Source organism: Bos javanicus, unplaced genomic scaffold, assembly GCF_032452875.1.
Source record: "Bos javanicus breed banteng unplaced genomic scaffold, ARS-OSU_banteng_1.0 tig00002723_1, whole genome shotgun sequence".
NCBI classification, from domain to species: Eukaryota; Metazoa; Chordata; class Mammalia; order Artiodactyla; family Bovidae; genus Bos; species Bos javanicus.
The window spans coordinates 2,532,420-2,539,367 of NW_026893594.1; the positions used below are offsets into that span (position 1 = coordinate 2,532,420).

Consider the following 6,948-nt stretch of genomic DNA (forward strand, 5'->3'; position numbering starts at 1 on the left):
CTATTTTATGAACACTAGGGAGTTCATGCATCCATTATCCCATGACTAGGACCTTCTGTGCCTTGGGTCCCAGAGTCCAGATCATTTTCTAAACACAGTCATAGAGGGGCTGCAAGCCCAGCCCAGATGCCCCTCCCTCGTCTCCTTGATCACAGGTGCCATGGCCACAAAAGAGAATGGATAAACTGGTTTGGCTGCCATCTTAGTTGAAGCTGCTAGTTCTCATCCTCTGGGAGTTGACATATAAGAGATTCTCTAACTCCTTGCACTTGAGTAATACGTATTTAAATATTTCCCTGTAACGACACTGGAAAGTGTTGATAAAGATGAACCCCGGAAGACCATCCCTGGATCACAGAAACTGTGTGGTTTTGAGTCTCCAACACATTTGGATCCAGACTCCCAGGAACCAAAGAAGATATCTGTAGGCTGAGCAAAAGTTTAGTAAGAAAAAGATTTGAAAGAGCTAACTTCAGGGAATTGCTGAAGTTAGCTGAAGTTAGTTCAAATCAACTTTTATTTGTTGCTGATTTTATGGTGCTTGCAATTCCTAATTTTTCTACTTTAACAGTTTGCTATTTCCAGGGCTTTAAGTCAGAATAGATCTCAGACCAAGTGGCTCTTTTTAATATACTTTGGGCACAAGAAAGACTGACAGATGTATAATAAGATAACATAAATGAAAATTTCCTCCAATGGTTAGTTTTTTTCCCATCACTTTCTTTTAAAGCCTAAGGCTTTGAAAAGTGTCTAACTAAAGAAATTTGTTATCTGAACTGAGATGTGTGCGCCTTACTCACATGATTGCTTGCTTGCTAAGTCGCTTCAGTCGTGTCCGACTCTGTGCGACCCCATAGACGCCAGCCCACCAGGCTCCCCCGTCCCTGGGATTCTCCAAGCAAGAACGCTGGAGTGGGTTGCCATTTCCTTCTCCAATGCATGAAAGTGAAAAGTGAAAGTGAAGTCGCTCAGTCGTGTCCGACTCTTCATGACCCCATGGACTACAGCCCACCAGGCTCCTCCGTCCATGGGATTTTCCAGGCAAGAGGCACAAAAAGGAAAACAATCCTTATTATCTCTTAAAGTGGTTAGAAAGGACCCTGGAGTTAACACCTACAGTAAGCAGGGTTATGTTCACCATTAACATGTAGATGCAAAGGTTCACATGTAACAGTGGCTCATACTCACATGATGTTATGAGCCAATAAAGCAAGCCTAAAACCCAGTCCATGATCTCAGCATTATTTAGGAATTCTCTTTCAGCAATCATTTTCAAATAATTATGTAAAGAAAAGGAAATTTACACTTAAGATAAAAAATGAATAAACCTTTAAAGCAGCAGTTATTGATAGGTCAATGATCACTACCTCCAAGCCAATTATGCTCTACAAGTAATGCCTTGTTATGAAATAAGCATGTTACTTATTTCTCAAATGCATCCAGAGAGGTAAGCACAATTTGTGATTTCTTTATCACGTTTTCTCAAGGTGATACTTTGTTGTTGCTGTTCAGTCCCCATGTCCAACTCCTTGAGACCCCATGGACTGCAGCATGCCAGTCTTCTCTGTCCTTCATCATCTCCCAGAGATTGCCCAAATGCATGTCCATTGAATCAGTGATGACAACCATCCATACTAGGGTATTCTAATTACAGGTGAGTTAGGTTTAAACATCCATTTCTACTGTCAGATTTGTATCAATAATGACCAACATACTGAGAAAAGGAATCACACAGAATATTATCTCTTTTATTAAATTATTTTTTATTCAAAAGGTAATATATTCTCTTTGTAGAAAATTCAGATCAGAAAATTTTTAAAAGAACACAAAATTTATCTTAAAATCATAATCCAGATAAGCATTACTAGTCTTTAGAGCATTTCTTTCAGGTGATTTTCTATGTTTATATGTCATTTTGGACCATTTAGATCATAATTAAAAAGCTGTTTAATATCTTGTGTTTTCCACTCAATATAATGTTGGAAGAATTTTTCACACCTTTAATTTTTCTTGTAAATAACCTCAATGTTCACCTGATGTTTCATAACCATAATTTGCTTAATTCTTCCTTTTTATGTACATATTTGGATTGTTTTCACTTTGTCATACAAAATATGAAATATAGCCTGTATGCACAATTTTTGCCCATAATCTTTATAAAGAATAGATTTCCAAGCATAAGGAGTACTGGATCAAGGGGCATGATCAGTTATAAAGTTCTTATTATACAAAGTCAAAATTTTTTCCATAATATTTTATATCAATAAAGTACTGAGTAATATAACTGTCATAAATCTTTGTTCATTTTCCAGTTTAAAATATTTCACTGTTTTTAAATTATATTTCCTTGATGACTTATGAAATAGGGATTTTTTTAGGCATCTAATGTTTTTTCTAAGAATTTCCTTTTTATTAAAGAGTTTTGCTAATTTTTATAATTGTGTAGATAGGACTTTTTTGTAAAAACTACTTCTGTGATAATAGTTATCTATCATACTTGCTGCAAATAGCTTTCCAATGTGTTCTATACCTTTATGTAGTTGAATCTGTTAGCTTTGTCCTGGTTTTTATACTGTTGAATTTTGCTTAAAATGCTCTTTCCCACCTAGAGATTAGATATACATTTGTTCATTTGATTTTCTGTTTTTGAAGAAATCTGTTTTACTGAAAGTCATTAATGCAGGCTACCCTTTTTTCTCTCTTTTTCTATTTATTTTATTTGGTGATGACATAAGAAGACAGGCTTTATTGGAAAAAATGCCTACTCAGTTGTTAAAAAATCTTTTATGAACTATACATAATATTTCTTCAAATTTTCTTTTTTTAATTAAATTTTATTTTATTTTTTAACTTTACAATATTGCATTAGTTTTGCCATATATCAACATGAATCCACCACAGGTATACACATGTTCCCCATCCTGAACCCTCCACCCTCCTCCCTCCCCATACCACCCCTCACAGTTTGACCGTACTTGCCTCTTATTGAGCATGTCTGTGCTCATTTATTTCATTCATATTTCTAAAACTCTAAAAAACCTTTGAATTAATTTATCAAGCCTACTAGTTTTCTATTATTTAATATATTTATTTCTGCATTCAACTTTTTATGAATATAATTAGTTGCTTTTTTAACCTCATGAGTTGAGTATTTAATTCACTTATTTTCTCTCTTTGTGTTCTTTCTAAATACTAACTATAATAATCAACTGCTGCAAGCCAGTGTGAGGAACTCCGCCCATGGCAAAGGTCATGAGGAAGGAGGCTGGGCATATGCAAAGGCGGGATTGAGCCTCAGGAGTCCCCCTGGAAATTTTCAAGCATCTACCCCCAAAACCAGAGTCTGCCTACTTTACTGCTTTGTGCTCTCACCTACACCTCTGACTTTATGGGGGGGGGGGGGGGCTGTCCCCCACCACCTCTCTCTGAAAAAGAGTTAACTTACAGCTCCAGTTAATAAAGTTCCTGGGCGTGACAAGTGTGTTTCAAGCTACAAACTCCTTTGGAAGTCCTCTAGCCTGCCTGAACAGGTTCTTCCGGCCACATGTGATTGTTCACAGCCTCCCAACCGTGAAAGACATGAGATGTTCTAAACTGTCTAAATACAGATTCCTTTGAGCAGTTAAAAGATTGATTAGAAATTGTATTGGTGAAGGGTTTTTCACTTGTTGGCCAATGTTTGCTGCTAAGTTCCCATATCCCTTACCTACTGTGTCCCTGGGAGTGTATTGATTAATATAATTGGTATATAGGAATGTAAGTAGTAGCTTTAATGTTTGTAACCTTGGACCCTTGAGTTAATTCTTTTCTTGTTATAGCCCACCACACCTTTGCCCTATAGGATTGCAACTTTATCTAATGCTTTTGGAGGGTGGTGCCTGACTTTAGAATAATCACCTTTAGAGAAAAATAAGTTTTCTGAAGAAAGGGTCATAAAATGTTAACAGGCCTCCTGGCCAGAAGATGATGTAAATCACCTAAACTTTTGCATATGATAAGTTTGAAAGCCTGGCTTCAATAGGGATCAAGGACTGCTGTCCTTTCATGACTCTACCCCTTCCCCCATTATCCTCTATGCACAACTTAAGGTATAAAAACTACTTTGGAAAATAAAGTGCAGGCCTTGTTCACCAAAGCTTGGTCTCCCCATGTTGTTCTTTCTCTCACCTTCTCTTTCTCTCACCTTCTGGCTGAATTCCCATCTGGAACGTGGAGGCTCATCAAGCCTACTAATTTTGCCTGGGCTTCTAAGATCCAACTGGGGAGGCCTTAGTGTCTCCTCTTCTTCAGGAGAACGGGAAGACACCTGCGGCCTACGTAGGTGACATAAATTCCTTACCTTGGAATTTTATTAGCTTTCTATGTAAACCAAGTTATTCAGCCTCTTTTCTCCACTGAATTTTCCTACTGAGCTATCCTTATTCCACTACTCCTTATACCTCTGATTAATATTTAATTAAGGTTATTGTATCCAGTTTGCCGATGCCGTCCCCACTTCGAATTCCCTGGATCCACCGGGGCTGGACCCCGGCAATCAACTATTTCAAGGGTAAGAATAATGATATATGTGCTTTTTCACTTTTATACTTTGATCAAAAATTGGGAGTATGTGTAAAGTTATGCATTTTACTTTTAGTGTAGCATTTTGACCTATGTGATAATAATATTCTTCAATTCTTCCATACCATCTATTATTTTTCCTAATTTGTATATGAAAAAGTTTAGGTGCAGTAAGACTAAAGTCTGTATATAACATCACATAGCTGCTACTTAGTGAAAACAGAATTTAAAAATACCTGACTGTATAGAACACACTCTGCTAAACAAATTATAATGCTTTAGTTTTCTTACCTTAAAACTACCACTTTTCTAAAGAGATCTATAGAATTTTTCATAGTCTTCCCTAAACTGAGCTTAATTTGCAAAATTCCTCTGAAACTTAAACATGATAGAAATTCTCCAAGGAGTGAATCATAATGTTTCAAATAAATCTATGGGATATTGCATTATATCATGATATTTTATCCTTTTCAGAATATTCTTCTTTTTATTTCTTGTGTGATGGTATTCTTAGAAAGTTTTACTTGAATGTAACATAAATTCACAAATCTAAATGCCAGTTGTACCTTGAAAGTGAAAGTGCAGTTGCTCAGTCGTCCAACTCTTTGTGACTCCATGGACTGTAGCCTGCCAGGTTCCTCTATCCTTGGGATTCTCCAGGCAGGAATACTGGAGTGTGTTGCCATTTCTTTCTCCAGGAATCTTTCCTAGCCAGATATTGAACCAGGGTCTCCTGCATTGCAGGCAGATTCTTTACCATCTGAGCCACCATGGAAGCCCTCCCTCAATTATACCTTAAGTTAGGAAGTATATCTTAGGTAAAGAAATTAAACCTTATTGGAGCCTTAAACATTCATTCAGTTCAGTTTTATTTTGAAGTGTAACTATATTATCCCTTATTTTAAGTTGAATTTACCTAATGTTTTATATTCACCCTGAAACAAGTTAAAAGTATGAATAATAAATTCTGCAGCTTAACCTCATCAGCACAAGTGTCTAGAGAAGAGCAATAAGGGAATAAATTCTCATGAACTCAAGTCTCTACTCCTTCGTATGGGTCCTCTTTTTATTCCTCTTTTCCTACAGGAAAAAAATATATGGGCATTTTGGGGGGAATATCCATCAGTGTATAATTATAGAAAGATGACTGGAATGTCAACAGTGATAAAGCTGTGTTTGTGTATACGAATGTGTATATTCATATGTGGGTGAGCAGGGGTGTGTGAGAGAGAGAGAGACAGTTAGGTGTTCATTTTGTGGCTATTAATAATATGGCCCAACTTTAAGTCTTGGGTTTATCTACTTGATGTTTTTATCAGTTTTATAAGAAATAATTCTTGGAAAACTTACTGAGATTGGTCGAAATGGATCCTCACAATTGTGATACCTGTGCTATTCTCAGAGAAATCAGTTATCTGAACGCCAGACTGGATTCATTGAGCAAATGAACACTGTGATGGAATTCCTCCTGCTTGGCCTGACACAGAACCCAGATGTACAGAAACTCGTCTTTGCTCTGTTTACCCTCATCTACTTTCTCACTCTGGCAGGCAACCTACTCATCACTGTGACAGTCACCACTAGCAGAGCCTTAGGTTCCCCCATGTATTTTTTCCTGTCTTTCTTGTCCTTCATAGACTGCTGCTCTTCTACCATGGTCCCCAAAACGATATTTGACTTACTTGCTCAAAAGAAAGCCATCTCCTTCAGTGGGTGTATGACTCAGCTCTTTGAAGAGTATTTCTTTGGGGGAGTTGAGATCCTCTTGCTCACAGTGATGGCCTATGACTGCTTTGTGGCTATCTGCAAGCCCCTGCAGTATGCCATCACATAGAACAGGCAAGTGTGTGGCCTCCTGGTGGCCATGGCCTGGGCCGGAGGATTTCTTCATGCACTGATTAAAATTCTTTGTATAGTCTGGTAGTCCTTCTGTGGCCCCAACGTCATTGACCATTTCATCTGTGACCATTTTCCTCTGCTGAAACTCTCCTGCACTGACACTCACATCTGTGGTCTTTTTGTTGCTGCCAACAACAAGCTGATGTGTATACTCATCCTTTCTATTCTTATCACCTCCTATGTGCTCATCCTTTGCTCTCTAAGGACACACAGCAACACTGCAGAACAGCAAAAAGCTGTCTCCACTTGCACTTCCCATGGTACTGTAGTGGTCCCTGTTACTGTAGTGGTCCCTTTGTACCCTGTATATTCGTGTAACTTTGGCCCACAATCACCTTCCCTATAGATAAGGCAGTGGCTGTGTTTTATACCATGGTAACACCCATGTTAAACCCTTTAATCTACACCCTCAGAAACTCAGAGGTGAAAAATGCCATGAAGAAGCTCTGGAACCAAAGAGTAACCTTGGGTAACAATTTTTGTGAGTAG

At 37.8% G+C, this 6,948-nt stretch overlaps 1 pseudogene; it reads left to right on the top strand.

The window, feature by feature from the left end:
• Nucleotides 1–5,792: 5,792 nt before the first annotated feature.
• LOC133243925 (olfactory receptor 4C5-like) lies at nt 5,793–6,948 on the top strand (annotated as a pseudogene).